Source organism: Pipistrellus hanaki (genome assembly GCF_964339955.1).
Source record: "Pipistrellus hanaki genome assembly, chromosome: 15".
Classification (NCBI taxonomy): Eukaryota; Metazoa; Chordata; class Mammalia; order Chiroptera; family Vespertilionidae; genus Pipistrellus; species Pipistrellus hanaki.
In genome coordinates this window covers 9,294,276-9,314,552 of record NC_140517.1, presented here as the reverse complement: position 1 = coordinate 9,314,552, position 20,277 = coordinate 9,294,276, and the positions used below count along the sequence as shown (strand labels likewise).

General features: G+C 41.3%; 1 long non-coding RNA gene across 1 annotated transcript in view; it reads right to left on the bottom strand.

Annotated features, from left to right (window-relative positions):
• LOC311610193 overlaps window positions 1–20,277 on the bottom strand; it is a 55,625-nt gene that overhangs the window by 30,284 nt on the left and 5,064 nt on the right. Inside the window, exon 2 of the long non-coding RNA XR_014792914.1 lies at window positions 6,290–6,443. This is a non-coding gene — a long non-coding RNA (uncharacterized lncRNA). The remainder of the gene's footprint in view (window positions 1–6,289; window positions 6,444–20,277) is intronic.

Genomic DNA, 20,277 nt, shown 5'->3' with positions numbered 1-20,277 from the left:
ATCATAAAAGATGGAGGTTGATTCAAATTTTAACCCTTTTTTTTCAGTGCTTCCCAGGCCTAAGAAACATCTCTGCATCGGATGTCATACCTGTAACCATTTTCCTTTTTATCTCTGCGACAGCTGTTAAATTCATGCTCATATAATCTCTTCTGTGGATTAATAACCCCCCGTATTTTCAATGTTCTCCCCACAAAACTATCAGTGTCACTATTATCAGGGTGACTTCGAGGCTGGTATGTCCCCTTTGGTAAAAACTGACTCATAGCACAGATTCCAAAACCTAAACAAGGAGGCCTGACATTCAGTATCCACGCCCTTCCCCTTTCAGGTTTTCCTCCTTCCTCATACTGCCCCCTGCAGGTGCCAAGTGTCACAGCCTCCTGCTCTCTGTTCCACTTGCCAACCTGTGGAGATATATCTTCTTCCCATAACACCCAAATCCTACACCTGCAGAAAGGCTTGGCATGAACTTTTTCTGGTCTGACTTTCACAATTTCCCCCTGATAGAAGAATAAATGGTACTTTATCTATTTTCCTCATTAAATTCAAGCTACCAATGATGTATGCAAATGTGTTCTTTGATGTTAGACTTCAAATTCCCTTGTGAAGAACCCTTGCTATTTTCTCCAGAGATCTCTCTTGGTGCTCAGCACCTGAACCTGTGTGTAGATAGAAAAAATACATCTTCCACCCCATATTCGCAGAGTAACACCAGAATGACTGAACCCATGAATATAAGCTCCAGAGTTTTTAGCACTGGCCTGAAGTTCTGTCTGAAGTCTAGCTTGGTAACTGCTTCCTAATCTCCCTTCGGATGCAGGTGGGAATCCACCTTTGATTCACTGTAATAGCTGAATGTATCATCCTACCAATCAGCATATCACGTTATACAATCTCAGTGAATGTGATTGGTTCAGCTCTGGGCAGTCACTCAACCAACATCCTTGGTACCCGGTGAGAATCAAAGGTTCCCATGCGTTATCAGAGGATGTGACAGTAATCCTCTTGTGGCCATTAGGGGAGATCATTTCCTAGAGTGGATTTGACACGGGAAAAGCTGAGCTGAAACATGGAGGGAGAGAAAGCCCATCCCAAGTTGCATCATTGATGCCTCGTCAGATCTAATCAGGAATCTAGTCAGCTCTCCATTGCATGCTTAATTTACTTGGACCAAAAATAAATAAAAATAAATAAATAAATAAAATAAATAAATAAATAAATAAATAAATAAAATAGAGTTCTCTCTGCTTAAACCAGTTTGAGTCTAGTTTTTTCTGTCACTTGCCACCAACCGAGTGTTATGTGTTAAGTACGTATTGGTTAATTTTTTGAAGAGATTCTTAAGGCGGTAAACAAAGCTGCCTTTGATGGCCCGAGGAAGAACCTTTAACAAGGAGCCTTTGATATAGGAGAGAGGATCTGAATATTAATGCCAGTTCTCCAGCAAGGGCAGTGTATCTTGGTTCTGACCTTCGGTAAAAGCTAAACAAACAAGACTCTATCAACTCCTCACAAGTTCCTGTCAAACAGCAGTAAGTGCAACACTGCATAGCAATTAGTGTGCAGATCTTCTAAGATGTAGAACTGCTGACCAGTGATCTATTTAGGACACCATGGGGTAAAGGCCGAGGGGAGAAGTCCAAGGCAAGAGGGTCAGGTGATTTAAATTATATAGTGAACGATGAATAAGGACCTACGTAGACCTATGGCAATGAGACAATACTTATTTTCTCACCCCTTGGTCCTCTATAGATGATTGGGCTCTATGATTCCAATACTTTTCAATCCTGAATTTATTACTGTATCTCAACCACAGTATTCCCATCTTAAAATGGTACTAGTGAGGAAACATGCATACTCTTAATGCAAATTGTCTGGCACTGGGGTTTCTCTACTTCAATAATTCTCAGACTTTTTTTTTTTTTTAAACCATAGCATATGGTTAGAAATATATGGAACATGTTATTCCGACACATCCACACACACCTATACTTCTAAAAAACAGTTTCCGAAAGCAATCCTTATCATTGCAATGCACATTGCATTTTTTATTCAAAAGGTGATACTCTGTTATCAAATAAATATTCATAATAAAATATTCTATTATGACTCATTCGTATTTTAAGATGGCCATGCCCATAAATGGGTCTTAACCTCCACATTGAAAAGCGTTACCCTAGATAAACATATGGTATAAAATGCATTCCAGAAACATGCCCATTACACCCAACCAGAGCTCCATTCCTAAACTTCAGTAGAGTCTCCTACCCTAACCAATAAGGCTGAGCCATTGCTAACATTTATGTTCTGCTCTGTTTTTGGACTTAGACAGAGAGTCAATGGAAGCTGCCTGTTCCACACACCCTTTCTCCTGGACACATCTCTTATTCTCACTGAAATGAAGAGGGTACATTGTCTCCCCTCTTATTGAGATTTTCTCTTTTAGCAACTGGTTTAATGGTTAATTGCATGCATGTAGGTGCCCTTTTCTCATCCAGTATTAGGTCATCTGTTTTCAAAGGAAGTCATCTTAAATATTGGTCATTAACATCTTATAATTGATAAGATGATTACCTACGAGTCACTATCATGTGCCAGAACTTGTGCTTACTGATTTATATGTGTTATCTTACTGAATTATTAAAACGTTGCTATGAGGCAAGATTAATTGTTCCCTTTTAGAGATTAGACACAGAGCAGATTCAGAGAAGTTAAGTGACTGACCCAAATGTTTTTTTTAGCAAGTAAGCAGAGCGCAGGGGTTAGAATACAGGTGTGTCTTATTCAATAAGTTGTGTGCTTAATCATGTGTGTGTATGGACATACGTGTGTGTGTGTGTGTGTGTGTGTGTGTGACATTTTTCTGGCCAATAATATTAATGTTACCTATATTCTGCAGTGTTATCCTGTACCCCAGCCCCACCCCCAGTTTGGAGAGCCTGTGGATATGCATAATGCAATTACACAGTGAGGAAATGGACAAGCCTGACAAAAGAGAGACTAAGTCACACACAAAGGGCATCCTTTTGGCCCTTCATGGCTCAACATAGAGACAAATGCAGATGGCATCATGACCTTTCTGGTCTCACAATGTGGTGCTTGGCAAAAACCCTAAAAGCTACCAAATTCTGAAAGACGAGGACATTTAGAGAGAAACAAGCCATGATGGATGTGCAATCCCAGCAAATGCACCATGAAGGATAGGACCATTGCTATGCATGATTTTTTAATAACTACAAAAATTCCCATGTATGGGATTTCTGCATGTGGAAATTGATAGCATTGCTGATGCTGCTCATCTCTTTAAACAAGCAAACTCATCTTCCCAGCTGCTGTTATATCAGGAATAAATTGGCTCTGAGACAGGTTTGCTTGCAGGTTAGAACCGAGATTGAATAGATAATAACTTTTGGGGTAGCAATGCCTGTCATGGCAAATAATAAAGAAATTCATGACCTGCAAAGTGCAGGGCGATCGTTTTCCCCAAATATATGTCACTTGGCCTTCAAGTAGGTTCATTAGGTGTCCAAGAAGCTGCAGAAAATATTCAGCACATACAGGCAGGTGACTCAGAGAGAAAGATCTCACCTGTAGATGAGGCAGGAGTTAGGAAAACATGTAGGTCAACGAGGAACTTGTTAAGTGGCTTTTAAAAGCAAGATGCAAGAACTGGGCATTTGGCTGAGGGCTTGCCTATGTCCACGAGGAAAATGAAGCTGGATCCCTAGAGTGACCTTATGTAGCGTGGCAGCTTTAGCAAATATCACACTGGATGCAGATCCATTGGATGGGGCTTCAGTAACTGGATTCCTTACTTTGGATGATTATTTCTCTCTCTTAGAAAAATAATTAGGTGTCAATGAGGAGACAGAGGGAAGGTAAGTAAACAGGGACAAGGACCTTGAAATGGGGGGCATGCATCGAACTGGGGTACCCAACTAGGCGAAATTGCTAGACAACCCAACTGGGCATAGAAAAAAAGCAAGTACAAGAGATAAACTTTAAAATGTATGGAATGGATTGTTGCTAAGACAAGCAGCTTGCTGGTAACCAATCACAATGTAGTAAGGTGTATAAACCAATCCCAAGGATGTTGCTAAGGCAGGATTATTTGAAAAGACCAATCAGGAGCTAGCAAGGCTATAGCCACTCCCCAAATAAAAATGTATGCCTCCTCTAGCTTTCCCCTCCCTCCAACCCCCTCCTCCCCCCCAGGAGCTAGATTTTTGGGTTGATGGCAGGAGACATACTCACTCCCCTGTGTCCACGTGGCTTATGGCTGTGTGGGATTCCACACATGGACTGATTAACAGACTTTAATTCCCTTGGATGCTGAACTACACTCAACTGCCACATGGAACCCCAGCTGCACCTTGTCTGGTACTAGCTTCTCTCCATAAACTTTGCTTCCATTAGGCATTTTTGTCCGTGAATCCGTTCTTTAGTTTTGTGAGACAAGGAACTCAGACTCAAACACACCACATTCCCTGACCGGAATTGAACCTGGGACCCTTCAGTCCGTAGACGGACGGATGCTCTACCACTGAGCCAAACCCGGTTGGGGGTGTGCAAGAGGCAGCTGGTCGATGTTTCTCTCTCATCAATATTTCTAGCTCTCTATCCCTCTCCCTTCCTCTCTGTGGAAAATCAATAAAATATATTAAACACACACACACACACACACACACACCACATTTTTGTTTCATCAACAGTGAACAGAGGCTGACAGCACTGCAAACATCAGCGCCTGAATGAGGTGGTGGGAGACAGAAGAAATCCCACAGAAAGGGGGCAGTGTGGACTGGAGGAAAGATGACCCTGAGAGGCTGGCCCTTCCTTTGAGACTTAGATGTATGCCTGCTCATTGGGGAGCTGACTTCATCTGTACTGGGAAATGAGTGTGGTGAAGAAAAACTTCCACAGCTTTTGAAGCTAGAAGTTCCCTAAGAAATATTAACACTTATAGGAAGCCTATTACCTAGCACTAGATTGATGAGAGTTTAAGGGATTTTTTGTGTGTTTGGTAACCAACTTAACTTTTGCCAAAATGTTTACTGTATGCATTAGATATCTTCAAGAATATCAGGAAATGCGGACAAAGCCATAAATAAATCAATAATCTCAAACATTCATTACATTTTACCCACAGAAGAAAGGAGGATTCATATTTCTACTTGGTGCTTGTGAAATTAAGCTTTGGAAAGGGTCCGGAATGCACCTAAGGTCATAGGACGAAGGATAACTGGTTACCTGTGCTCAGAGCTAGGTGTCCCATTCCTCCCACCCCATCCCCACAGCTTCCTCCCGGGTTGAGTCCTGGGCCTTGATTAATGGTCCCTGCATTAGGGGAGCTCAAATATGCAAGCATCAGCTGCAAGGTAGCACCTGAGCTCTTAGAAACCCTTTCCGTTCGCTAAGCAGTGCCATTTATAACCTCCCATTAGAAGGGAACGGGGCAAAACTGTTTAAAGAATGGCATTCCAAAGTAACACAGGGCCACACATCCAGCTGAGTCTCCTTTGTAAGCAAAATGAAGAAGTCCCTGTCTTAAGAGTGAAGAACTGGAAACAACCTACCTGTTAACCAATAGGGGATTCATGAAACAAATCATGTTACATCCATGCCATGGAATATTATATAAACAATTAAAGTGACAAGTAGATATATATCAACTGGCTGAGAAAATTATAGGTGATATCAAGTATAAGCAAAAGTTAGGCCCCCACGTACATTATAGGATCTAATCTCCTATGAATAATAAAATGCATACTGTGTATTAAATGTTAAACATGGTTAACATGGTTGGGTGGTAAAGTTATATGTGATTTTTTTGTTTGTTTGCGCAAAAAGAACTGGTTTTTTTTTTTTTTCCTCCCCAAAAATACTAAATATATTTCACCTAACCTAAGAACAAAGGAAGATCAAACTGAGCTGGGAATGAGGATGTTGGCTTTCTCTTAGATATAGGAGCTGCACAAAGGATAATTCTAATTAAGTTTCATTACACCTGCTAACAGAAGAGTCTTGCATGCTTGCTTGTCATGGGGTATCACCTATTTTTATATCCAACGTTATTTAATATTGTACATTTTGTATGTGCCTGTCCCCAAACTACACACATGAAAGGCTCATTTGATTATCCCCATCCTCCCACCCAGTCTGGTTTAGATGCCGGTGTTCCTATTTCCACCCAGATCCTTATCACGGCATTATTTTTATGTCTCTCTCAATATGGCCTTCTCCGGGAATAGCCAGGAATGACCTCCTTCTGTCTCCTGACACCTACCTTCAGGATTCAGAGCCCCATCACTGTGGTGAAATAGAAACTGTTGGAGCCAGGTTGGTGCCTGGAGCAGAGATGAACGAGGAGCCTCAGAAAGCACTGCCTGGAGATTAGCATGTGCGTTTCAGGTCAATGAACAAAGGTGCTGAGCGAAGGTCTGAGGAGACAAAAACAGAAAAATCATGGCTTATGCAGGTGTTGCCTCAAGAGTTTCAGACTGGAGACTTTTTTTTCTAAGGATGGAGAGGGGGCTCATCCCAGAGAGTTCCCACCTCAAAGAAGGATGCTTTTGATCCTACATCACTTTATTTAGCTCTTTATTGGCTCCGTCTATGGTTGTTGAGCACCGTAATCCAGAATTGAGGAAGTGGGTTCAAAAGCAGGAAGACATCTCTTGCTTTCATTCATCCGAAAGAAATTTTTCTGACCCAGTGCAGGTGAGGGTTCCTTTAAAAGTCATTTATTTATCATCATGGGTTAGCTTTTTCTGCTCAAGAACTTCATTTAAATGGAATTGTAGTATAAGCATACTCTTGTCTAGCTTTTTAAAAATATATTTCATTGATTCTTTTACAGAAAGGAAGGGAGAGGGACAGAGAGTTAGAAACATTGATGAGAGAGAAACATCAATCAGCTGCCTCCTGCACACCTCCTACTGGGGATGTGCCTGCAACCCAGGTACATGCCCTTGACTGGAATAAAACCTGGGACCTTTCAGTCTGTAGGCCAATGCTCTATCCACTGAGCCAAACCGGTTAGGGTATTGTCTAGCTTTTTTTTTTTTTTCTGAGTAAAATTTATTTGTGATTTACCCATAGTATTCTGCGATTTAATAGTTTGTTGCTTTTCAATGTGATGAGCATACCATTTTATGAATCTACCACTCTTTAAATTTATTTACCTGTTGGGGAATAACGGGAATATTTCTAGTTCGGAGTATTATCAATGTAACTGCTATATACTTTCTTGAACTAATTTTTGTTGCAGCTATATTTTTATTTCTCTTGGATAAATACCTGGCATTGGAACTACTGTGTCACAGCTTGCTTCTAAAAGTGGCTGAGGGAACTCATACAGCTCAATAGCAACAAACCAATAACCCAGCTGAAAAATGAGCAGATGACTAGAATCAATATTTTCCAAAGGAAACTTATAAATGGCTAACAGGTACATGAAAAAGTGCTCAAAATCACTAGTCATCAGGGAAATGTAAATCACAACCTCACCCCTGTTAGGAGGGCTATTGTAAAAAAAAAAAAAAAAAGAGAGAGAGAAAAGATAAATGCTGGTAGAGATACAGATAAAATGAAATGCCTTTATACTGTTGGTGGGAATGTAAACTGATATGTCATCTATGAGAAACTGTATAGAAGTTACTCAATAAATTAAAAATGGAACTACCAAGTGATCCAGTAATCTTACTTTTGGGTATACATCCAAATAAAAGGAAGTAATTATCTCAAAGATATATGCTCTATTGTGGTCTTAGCAGCATTATTCACAACAGCCTAAGTATAGTAACATCTTAAGTTTTTGCTGATCGATTAACGGGTAAAGAAAATGTCACACACACACACACACACACATACACACACACACAAACTGGAATATTATTCAGCCTTAAAAAAAGAAGAAAACCTAGTTAGTTGTGCCAACATGGATGAACCCGGATGGCAGTATGTATGTGAAATGAAATAAACCAGTCAAAGAAAGACAAACACCACATGGTATTACTTATATGTGGGGTTTAAAAAAATCCTAATTGATTGAAAAGATAAGAAAAGTGGTTGCCACAGGATGATGTGTGGGGTAAATAGTGAGAGGTTAATAAAAGCATACAAACTTTTCAATTATAAGATGAATAAGGGCTGAGGATCTAATGTACAACATAATGACTACACTGTGTTGCATAACTGAAATTTGCTAAGAGAGTTGAAATGTTCTCAACAACAACAAAAAGAGAAGGTAAGTATATGAGGTGACGCATGTGTAAAGTACCTTGATGGTGGAATCCTTTCATAATGTATCCATATACCATAATCACATTGTACATTTTAAATATCTTACCATTGTATTGGTCAATTATACCTCAACTAGAGGTCCAGTGCACAAAATTCAAGCACTGAGAGGTGGGGTTGCGGGGGGCGGCGGTGATCCCTCAGCCCAGTCTGCACACTCTAGCAGTTCAGAAACCCTCAGGAGATGTCTGACTCATGGCTTAGGCCACATGTGTCAAACACAAGGCCCGCGGGCCAAATCCAGCCCGCCAGGCCTTGCAATGTGGCCCGCACTGCGCTGTCATCATTGCACTCCGCTGTCAGTTTATGACATTGTCAGTTTATGACTGTTCAGTAAACCATTCGGCCCGCGATTTAGGCTGGATTTTAGATTTTGGCCCCTTCTCTGATTGAGTTCGACACCCCTAGCTTAGGCCCAGTCCCAGGAGTAGGTCTAAGCCAGCAGTCAGACATTTTAAGCACTGCCACAGAGGCAGGAGAGGCTCCCAGCACCACTGCTACCCTCTCCAGCTGTGAGCCTGGCTTCTGGCTGAGTGGTGTTTCCCCTGAGGGAGCACACTGACCAACAGGGGGCAGCTCCTGCATTGAGGGTCTGTCCCCTGGTGGTCAGTGAGCATCATTACAACCAGTTGTTCCACTGTTTGGTCAATTTGCATATTAGCCTTTTATTCAATAAGATAAAGTTGAAAAAAATAGTGGGTGAGAATGAGAATGACTGGGAAGGTGCTTTAGATAAGTCATTGGAGTGATGTAATATTCTACATCTTAAAGGGGCTTTGATTACACAGGTGTACATATTTGTCAAAGTTCGTGGGATAGATATGCAAGGCTTGTAGATTTCAATATATGTAAATTTTATCCTAAATATAATGATTCATAAACACATACTGAACTTTAACGATATTATGCTCAAGTGTTTGGGAGGATTTATACCGGTGACTGAAAGTTAATCTGAAACGCATCAAGAAATACAATAGATTGACGGATGAATAGACAGATAGATATGTTCTAAAACAACTGTAGCAAAACAATTGTAGAACCTAAGTGATGGGTACATGTGTAATCACTGTAAAATTTATTCAACTTTTTGGTATGATTGACATTTTTTTATAGTAAAATGTTGGGAAATGAAAATATTTCTCTCCTGCACCAATCCTCCAGGGGCTTCCCAGCATAGTTAGAATAAAATCCAAAGTTATGATGTGGGACCTTAAGGCCCTGCACAATATGGTTCCTGGTTACCTCTCCGACTTCATTGGCTCGCACTCTGACCCTCTCTGGCTTTTCCCCAGTGACAGTGGGTTCCTTATTATTCTTAGTTCCCTCCTGGTCCATTCTAGTCTCAGAGCTCTCACACACAAGGTTGCCTCTGTACAGGATGCTCTCATGGAGGTATCATTAGCATGTCTGCCTACCTCTCTCCTCCCATGATCTGTCTGCTTAGGGCTCCTCTGCCAGGAGCCTCCCCTGATCACCTTGCCAATCCCTCATCCTTATCACTCTTATGCTGCCTCTTTTATTGTCACAGCACTTAGCACCACTAAGTGATATAATTTTAAATATATTTATATTTAAGTTGTTCTCCTTCCATTTCCTGCCCCCTAATGATGCTCAAACTCTTTGAGGGAAGACTGGGGTTTTATTTTATTCATCACTCTCTCCCCTGCTCCTAGACACTGGGTGTGGGCATGTGAGCCACCCAACACATATTTGTTGGCTGGATCAGTGAATGGGGTTTTCTGTAATGCTATTACAAAATTAAAGATACTTTTACTGTAGAACAGTTTTAGATTTACAGAAAATTTGTGAAGATATAGTTCCCATATATTCCACAACCAGCCTCCCCTTTTGCTAACATCTTATGTAATGGTGCATATGCTAAAATGAACTGACATTGACACGTTATTACTAACTGAAGTCCATGCTTAAATATCCTTAGTTTTCATCTCATGCCATTTTTCTGTTTCAGGATCCTATCCACTATACCACATAACCACAGGCTCCTCTTAGCTGTCAGACTTTTCTGGTGTTTGATGACCTTGCCAGTTTTGAGTACTGGTTAGGTATTATGCAGAATGGCCTAGGTTGGGGGCAGCCCTTAGTGTGAATTTATAGGACAATGAATTACCAGTAGCTTGGAAAATCCTGCTCCTCCAGGGATGCTGACTTGTACCCAATGACCCCTCACTTTTGAATCATCTTTAGAGCATGTATAGATTTTACAGACCTTGTCTTGTTTGGTAAACCCTATGACAAGGAAGGTTTTTCTATATTCCTCTTACACAGGTTGCCAGGGGGGAGAGGGTGCGAGGAGAAAGGGGTCCTAATAGGAGGTGTCAGGAGAATATTTGACTTTGGATGGTGAGCACCTGGTACCATATACAAATCTTATAACATAGAAACTCACACATAAAACCTATATGTTCATGTTGACCAATGTCCCCCAATCAAATTCATACATACATACATACACACATACATACATACATACATACATACAAACAAACTGAGCTTCCCTATGGTAACTGCAAGACCACCTGGAGTACATGGCCAGCAAGAACTGAGCCTGAGCATTTCTGACTACAGGTTCAGCTCTCTCTACTTCCTTCACCTACCTCTCTACACCATCACACTGTCCTCAGCTGCCCAACCCTGAAACTATGCAAAGGCATAAAGTATTGGCATCCTTTTCTCCATTGTATTCAATCAAAATAGTACCCCTGAGTCTAACAATACTGCTTAGTCAGAAAACAATGAATGTCCTAAGAGAGTATTTAACTGTAAGCAAGTACATCTTACCAAAACCTCATGTTCTGGGCTTGTTGGCAGGTGAAATGTTTTTTAAGGAGCTCTCATTTGAAAAGAGCCAACTATGATGAGGCTGATGACACCTTTGCCTGTAAGGCAGCCTGTCTGTGTAGGGGCTCCTTGCTCAGGCTGAAGACTGAGCACTTCCTCCATCCCTGTTTACTGGAAGTGCCTTGTGATGGGAGGCCCGGTGACTCTGCCTCTGCCCTCCTCATTCCCCCTTCTAAACCCCCACCAGCGAATTAGTCTCAAAATTCCAGCTTTACTTATGAATAGAGATTCTAAATGGATTCTCTTTGCTCCTTTATAAAATGCTTAATTCTGCAATTGAAAGGCAATTATTATGCTGAGTTCAGAGAAAGAAGGATACATTAGCTTGACTAAATCTTATTTCTCCCTTCAGAGAGCCTTCCCTTATTCTGCCATATGGTGCCTCGTAGCTCTGGGCTCTGGCTAGTATGTCCTTTATAAGATGCTATTGTTGCCCATATTCTTTAATTGTCTGTCTTAAGGCTAAGGCTGTGTCCATCTTGCTCATCACTGCATCCCCGGGGGGAAGATTCCCTCCATTGTACATGCCAAATAAAGACATTTACATAAAATGGATTTGTATAAACAGCAGGCAGCATTTATACCTTTTTTTCTTCTTTGTACACAGTGGAAATATTTTACAATTTCAAACTATTCGAAACGACTTTTTAAAATCCTCTTAGCACAAGGGATGAGAAATCACACAGAATGATGACAAATAATCAATACTGAGTGAACGGAGAATGCAAGAGGTTCAAGCCTAGATGAAGACAAAGCCACATTTGGGCCATCTCTGAGTAAGCGACTTCCTATGTTCACCTTTATTAGGGGAGAAATCGAATCATGTGCTCTGACTCAATGGGCACTCTCTTAGTAGTAATCCAATTTCTGCATAGGAAATAAAGGCAATCTATATGACTATAACATGTATGCCCATTATAAGGCTGGTTCAAGGCCATGACTGAGGGACTGTGAATCTTTACATCTTCTTCTTCCTGGGAGAATATCTTCCCTGGATTTACTTCTGAAGTGGGTCCAGGAGAGCCATGTGGAACTGGTCTAATGGGGATACCTGTAAATGTCATGATTGACAGAAATCGGGGCTTGTCTTTTAAAAATATATAGTCTGATCCTGTCCTTTGTGTGTCCTTTCACTTAAAAGTTCTTTCCTTTTTGTGAATGACGTGCAGTTGGGCAGAACGTCTACTCACGTAGGACATCATTTCTTAGTTGTTGGGTAGTGACCAAAACACACCTGTGATCTTCAGTGGGTCAAACAGACTCAAAGAACACACATTTGAAAAGTTTCCACATATAATGCATTGTCCAAGCTTTTTCTGAGCGAGGTCTTTTTCCTCTCTACATCTACAACTTCAGTGGAAACCGACCTCTTTGTCAATTCTCCTGAGATAGATTTGACCTTGCTATTCTGTCCCAGTCTCTGCTTTCCTGTGGCACCAGTACCAGCTGGGAGACGATCTTGTGCAATCTTTATAAAATTTTATTTCCATTTTCTTCCTGTATTATACGGTTTGTTGTTTTCTCTGTTTAACTCTTTCCTCCATCTGGATCCTGAGCGCATCAGAATTTTACTATCCTTGTAGGCAATAAATTATTCATTAATAGGATAGTCATAGCTTGGGAGAAGAATTTATTTGTGATTTGCACTGAGAGAGATTTTAATCAAGTTTACCATTCTCAATCAGTCTGTTTTGCATATAAATAAGGACCCCTAAAAATCGATCTGTTCTTCTCAATTATGCAATGCCTTATTTAGAAGCCTACGGGTAATTTATTATACTGAAGCGGGTGGAAAGGAAGATGTATTGCATTATGCTTCATCTTATCAAAGGCTGCTATATTTAATGACAATGTCTGTTTATCATAATTATTATAAGTTGTCTAGGTTAATCAGAAGACCTAGCAAGGTTTTCAAATGTTGAATTTATTATTGATGTAGCATCTCAGCTACCAGCTGTTCCCCGTAGATGTGCAGTCCTGCTGTGCGATTGGTTTTTGCTGAGGCTGCCTGAGAACTTCGGGTCTATTACACAGAAGCTATACAATCAGGTCCCTAGAGTCTTCTACAATTAAGTATGTACGTAGAAGATAAAAAATACAGAAGAGAAAGTAAATAACACATATCAGTTTTCAGGTACTTGCTAAGTGTTTTTGTAACTTTATTTCTTCCATCACTGACAGTGCCATATCTAGACAAAGCAGATTCAATGGGAACCTAAGAAAAATCCCTGCCTTCTCACAATTTTGTAAGTAAGGGAGTGTATGTGTGTGTGTGTGTGAGGGAGGGGGCACAATTGGGGGAGGGTATAACATCAGATATCTCATCCCATCTGTAGAAGTATTCAGCAATATGGGTATCTTCATACATATTTATAAATGAGGAAACTGAGGCACGGGGACCTCAAGGCCACACTAGTGGAGGGGTTCTGTTAGAAATTCATCTCTCTGATTTCAGGGTCAAAACTTTCTCCCAGTGGGCTATGCTATGGCTTGAACATTTGTGTCTCTCACAATTCATGTTTGGAATCCTAATGCCCATGGCGAAGGTATTAGAAGGTAGAACATTAGGGATGTGATCAGAACATGGGTGTGGAGGCCTCATGCATGAGATTAGTGTTCTAATCAAAGAGACCCTAGAGAGCATCCTTGTCCCGTCCACCATGTGAACATAGGACAAGAAGGCTGTCACCCAGGAGGAACTTCACCGGACCATGTTGGCACCTTGATCTCAGATGCCCAGCTTCCATAAGGGTGAGAAGTACATTTCTATTGTTCATAAGCTATGCAGTCTGGTATTTTGTTGTAGCAGCCTGATTGGGCTAATACAGACTACTGATTGCTACTGGTAGAGGCGAAGGGACAGGTGAACAAAAGTTTAGGTCTTGGAATTTGAAACCTGTGCTTTAGTTCTTGGCCTCCCAGCAGTGTGATGTTGGATAAGCCAAAGTGTTTTTCACTAATGCAAAAATATAACAATCCCTGCTGTGTGTTTGCGATGGGAAGGGTGAAAGTTAACAGTGTTAATGGGGAAGGGGGATACATCTGTAATACTTTCAACAATAAAAAAAAAGAAAGAGGAAAAAAAGAAGTTAACAGTATTAATGCAACATCAGAATTACACCCATGTGTTTACCCGAACTTGTTGCTTTTGGAAATAGAATCATTAAAAGCATCATCCATAAAAATTGGGAAAAATCACAGACCATTTTTGCAATATCATAGTCACAATTATAAGACCATGGAGGCCCACTCTGCTTTATCCTATACTTTGACTTTGACAGACATCAATTTACAGAGGAGAAACATGAACATAGAACTGCCTTTATAATGATTCTCTCTCATCATTGATGTTTATACCTCTCTCCTTCCTTCCTCTCTGAAGTCAATAAAAAAATATAGTGTTTTTTTTTTTTGTTTTTTTTTTTATCTGCCTATTACCCTTCCCCAGAAACAATGCTGGCCTGTGTGGGTGCTTGGCAGCTGACATTTTGAAAAATGGAGGTATTAAATCATGCATTACGTTTCAGTACCAATGTTACCAGCCATCTTTTTCCCAGATGTAGATGTACTTTAACATAGAAAGGGGGAAAAATCATAGTAGCTTCAGTGTTATGTAAATACTCTCTTTGCCAAAAGGACTTGGTTATTTGCTATTGAAAATAAACTGGTTTGAAAATTTGTTGCTTAGGCTCTTGGTATCATGATGATTGCTCAGGGAGGTGGCGAGGCCTTGAATCCAGGAATGCAATGCCTTGCTTAATTTGCATCTGGTTCCTAGAACCTGTCCAGGGAAACTCTATGAGATTTAAAGGAAGGGGAAGCCAAATGAGGGATGGCCACAGCAGGAACCTGGAGTTTCTGTTGATTTCCTCCTAGCCTCTTGTCCAACATGTTCGATCAGGACTCTCATTCTATAAACTCCACTTCTTTGACATTCTTCTCAGAGCTCATTCTTCTCCACTCCCACTGACACCCCCCCAGTCAGCCCTGACCGCCTTTCCAGGTCACTTGAAAAAACTGCTCATTGCCTTCCATGGTTTTAGTCTTTCTACTTTAATCCACCCCTGAATCTGGATACCAGATCATCTTGACTATTAGCAAATCAGATGCTGTAATTTGTCAGTTCTCACACGCTGCTAAATATTAAAATCACCAGGACAGCTTTTTAAAAAAAAATACCAGTGCTAGGGCTCATCTCTAGAAATTCCAATTCCAGTTGTTTAAAGTAGGGCCTAAGTGTTGAAATGGTTACAGTTTACCTGGTGATTCCAACATTAGGGCTAAGCTTCACTGATAAAACTCCCTACAAATGATCCTTTAAGATTTACCTATTGCCAGACTCAGTGGCTGAGTGTCATCTAGGATGTCATGGTTCAATTCCTGGTCAGGGCACATGCCCAGGTTGTGGGCTCAATCCCCAGTAGGGAGCATGTAGGAGGTAGATGACTAATGATTCTCTCTCATCATTGATGTTTATACCTCTCTCCTTCTCCCTTCCTCTCTGAAGTCAATAAAAAAATATAGTGTTTTCTTTTTTTGTTTTGTTTTGCTTTTAATCTGCCTATCACCTCTGCATGCCCAAGAGAACCTCCAAGACATGGTGCCTGCCCAACTATTCCTCATCTTCTTTTTCCTCATAGGTAAGCATCAATCTCTGCTGCTGGATCATATCTTTCTCTTTATTCCATGCCTTCATTTATACTGCTCCCTCTCCGGAACTATTCCCTTTACCTGATATCTCAATTTACAAAGTTCTAAGTACTGAAGTACATGCAAGTTTCTCTTACATGCCCCACCCCTGATGTCTATGTTATTGCCCACTCTTCTACTTCTACTCCATTGTACTGGTATATAAATATACACTGAGTGGTCAGATTATTATGATCTCTAAACACATAATAATCTGGCCACTCAGTATATATATGGCTCGGTGCATGAATTCGTGCATGGGTGGGATCCAGCCTGCCTGGCCAGGGGCAGGGGACATGGGCAGTTGGGCGGTTGGCCAGCCTGCCTGCTGGTCGAACTCCTTGTCGAGGGGACAATTTGCATATTAGCCTTTTATCATATAGAATATACACTGAGTAGCCAGATTATTATGCATTCAGAGATCATAATAATCTGGCCACTCAGTGTATGTGTGTATTACCCAAGTGTGTATTTATATAGGTGATACATCCTTAAAAACTGAATCTCTTGTTTTTATGCTTGTTTCCTCAGTGCCCAGCAAAGTACATAACTGACATTTACATTATGATAAATGAATAATTAATGAATGATGTATGATAATTTATATATAATGTAATCATTTAGGATAATTTGATGAATGTCCATGGGGATAGTGAAACTCTTGATAGATATTTGGAAAAAGATGGTATGACGAACGCCCCAGAATATTGGTATCTCTTAGAGAGATGTAGGATTGTGCATGAGGACTCCTTTCCAAAGAAGTGTGCCAAGTATTAGCAACACTGGCCAGGTTAGGTCAAGTTTGAGACATGCCAGATCAGAAGACTGTGGGCTCAGTAGTGCCACCTCACACTGTGCAGTGAAACTGTAATTTTAAGCATTAATAAGCCATTTACTTTTTTATTGCCCTTATTTCTTCCTTCCACTCTGAAGTAGCTGTCATTGCATTCCTCTAGAATCATTGAATGAGTTTAACTTTAGAAGCTTTTCATAATCCGGTTCCATGAGAGATTGTTTCCTCTCTTAAGGACATGATTCTCAAAATGTGGTTCCTGGACCAGCAGCACCAGCATCAGCAGGGTACTTGCTAGAAATGCAAATTCTCAGGATCCAACTCAGACCAGTGAATCGGGAACCCCTACAGAGGGCCCCTCCACGTTATTCTGATGCATGCTCATGTTTAAGAACCACTGACCTAAAATGATCAATCAAGGATTGGATCCTCTGAATTATAGGTCCAGAACAGGTGTGTCTATATGAGAACAATGTGAAGAACCTTAAAAATACAGGTTCCAGGGACTGCATCTTACATATTTACTCACTCAGTGGGGTTGGACTGGGGCTCTGCAATCTGGTTCTCTTGGGTTAATCTGACTTGCACTCAAGTATAGGAATAAAAGGGCTGGATGGTCTCTGAATTTTTATGAACTAGGAAATGTCCTCTTTTAATCATTATTCCCTTCCTCCAATTTCAGCTGGAGGCAGCAACATCTCAAATAAATGGACAGAGCATGGAGTAGGGCCTCGGTGTGTGACATGCCAATGGGTCCACTCTGACTCTTGTTGACCCTATGGATGTGTGGTGTCCACTATAGTCTGTGTTCAACAGCCCTGTTCAGCTCCTGTAGACTCATGCCTGTGGCTTCTTTTATGGAATCGATCCATCTCATGGTTTCCTCTGCTTCAGCTGCCTTCTATTTTCCCCAGCATTATGGACTTTTCCAAAGAATCCTGCCTTCTCATGATCTTTCTGAAGCAGGACAGCTTTCGTTTTGTCATTTTTGCCTCCAGCGATGTTTCAGGTTTAATTTGCTCTCAATCTCACATGTTCATCTTTCTGGCGGTCCAGGAAATCCACAGCGCTCTCCTCTAACACCGTATTTCACATAGTTCAAACATTTTTTTCCTAGCAGTCTTCTTCCCATACATAGTAATTGGGACTATAAGGCTGTGAATGATCTTAGCCTCGGTCTCTAATGACACATCTTTGCTCTTGGTGAGCTTCCCTAATTCTCCCATTGCTGAATCTAAGAACTGGAATTGTTAAAAGCTTCCCAGGTGATGCTGAGGTCCGCACAGACAATGTAGGCAGGAAACCAGGCCATGTGGACACTGTGTGAAACGTGAGCCACAGCTGAGTGAGACTTAAAGCAGTTTGGCAATTGGCCAGGCTCTGCTAACGCCAAACCACAGTCTTTAGACAAAGGGGTAGGCCCACCTGCCAATCAAATCAATCTCAGCCAATCAGAATTTTCCTTATGGGAATTGGAAACTTAAGCACAGAGTCCCATGATGTTGTGGAAGCAGTCTCCTTATAGCCAATTTCTGGAGAGAAGGTCTGATCCCTGCTGTTCCTGCCGATACACTGGTTTCTTCTTGCCTGAGCTTTGGTTGTTAAGCTTTTCTTTTGATGCTGTGGGCTACCCTAGTATCCTTCCAATGAGTCCTCAGTTTTTCCCCTTGCATATGTTAGAGTGGGTTTCTTTAGCTTGCTGACCCAAGAACTGTTATTGAGACATATGCCACTAATTGGTGATGAGACCCTGAGCAAGTCACCTCACATCTTTTGGACTCAGTGTCCCACAGCTGTAAAATGGGCATATATTTAAGCCAGTTAGAAAACAAGACTCTTTGAAAAAAGATGAGCTGCAAGAGACTTGCATCATTAAAATAAGAGAAAGTAATGAATGGTTTCCCAAGGTTAAATTTTTACTGTTTGATAAAACTTATTTTTTAAAATATATTTTTATTGATTTCGTAGAGGAAGAGAGAGGGAGAGATGTAAACATCAATGATGATAGAGAATCATTGATCGGTTGCCTCCTATTGGGGATCGACCCTGCAGCCTGGGCATGTGCCCCAGAAATTGAACCGTGACCTCCTGGTTCATAGGTCAATGCTCAACCACTGAGCCATGCGTGCCAGGCCTGATAAAACTTTCATTACCCCGATCAGTGCCTCAGCAGACCTCTGAGAAGAGCCATGTTTCCCTGCAGCTCAGAGCATCTTAAAGTGCTATCTTCTGTAGAGTTTTGTGATCCTTGATGGAAAGCCTTGAGCACAGAAACAACTGGAGTTTTCTGTTGCAGAGCCATAAATGGCTAGATGCGAAAGGCCACATAATGATACTTAATGGAACCTGCAAAGTGGCAAATGTCATGCAAACTCGAATGTAAAAACTGCTTCCCAGAGGAGGCCTTTGAAAGGAGAACTGATTAAATCATCTGTTTTTTCGTTACAAAAACTTCTCTCTAAAAATAGGAATCCTATTATTCTGGAATGTTTGGTCACCTGTTGAGTGGTGTCTCTGAAGTCTTCAGGATAGAGAGGTAAAACCCATGAAAAGGTCAAGAAAGTTCTCAATTTCCAAATTAAATTGCTTGGAAAGACACGTCAGTGGGGAGTTGGGCTGCGGGAGACCTACTGTGAAAGTTAGCAAACGGAATGTAAACTGTGTGAAGTCTTCAGTTTCAGATAAAGTACCGACTTTAAAAGACCGCAGCATTTTTGCTTTACCAAAGGAAGGTCTTTTGGTGGACTTAAATATAGCTCTTGAATATTCTGAGGCTGATATATATAAAAAAAACACACTTTAATATATGATTTCATTAAAATCTGCCCCCACTGCTAAAAATTTAGAGGTCACAGTCTGGGTTATTTCTAGAGGCACCTCTACATGAAGTTTCTGAATGATACTTGAGGCACAGGCTCCACTGCAAAAAAAAAAAAAAAAAATAATAATAATAATAATAATTATTATTATTATTATATAAAATAATAAAATATATAATTATGGTGAGCCTGGCTGGTGTGGCTCAATGGTTGAGTATTGACCTATGAGGCAGGAAGTCACAGTTTGATCCCCAGCAGAGGGAACAGAAAAGGCAGCATCATTGATACTTTTGTTTCTCTCTCCCTGTCACTTCCTCTCTGATATCAATTATATATATACTAGAGGCCCAGTGCACAAAATTCGTGCATGGGGCGGGGGTCCCCTCAGCCCAGCCTGCACCCTCTCCAATCCGGGACCCCTTGGGGGATGCCCAACTGCTGTTTTAGACCCAATTCCTGGGACTGGTCCTAAAATAGCAGTCGGGCATCCCTCATACAATCCTGGGCCACTGACTCCTAATTGCTCACCTGCCTTCCTCTCTGGTCGTCCCTAACTGTCCCTCCCCCACAACACCCCCAATAACCCCTGGCCTGATCACCCCTCGCTGGCCTGATCACCCCTAACTGCCCCCCTGCCAGAGAGATCACTCCCAACTACCCCCTCCCTGCCAACCTAGTCACTCCTAACTGCCCCCCTCCCCTACCAGCCTGGACACCCCTTACTGCCTCCTGCTGCTGGCCTGGTTGCTCCCAACTCTACACCTGCCAGCCTAATTGCCCCTCACTGCCCTCCCTGCCAGCCTAATCACCCCC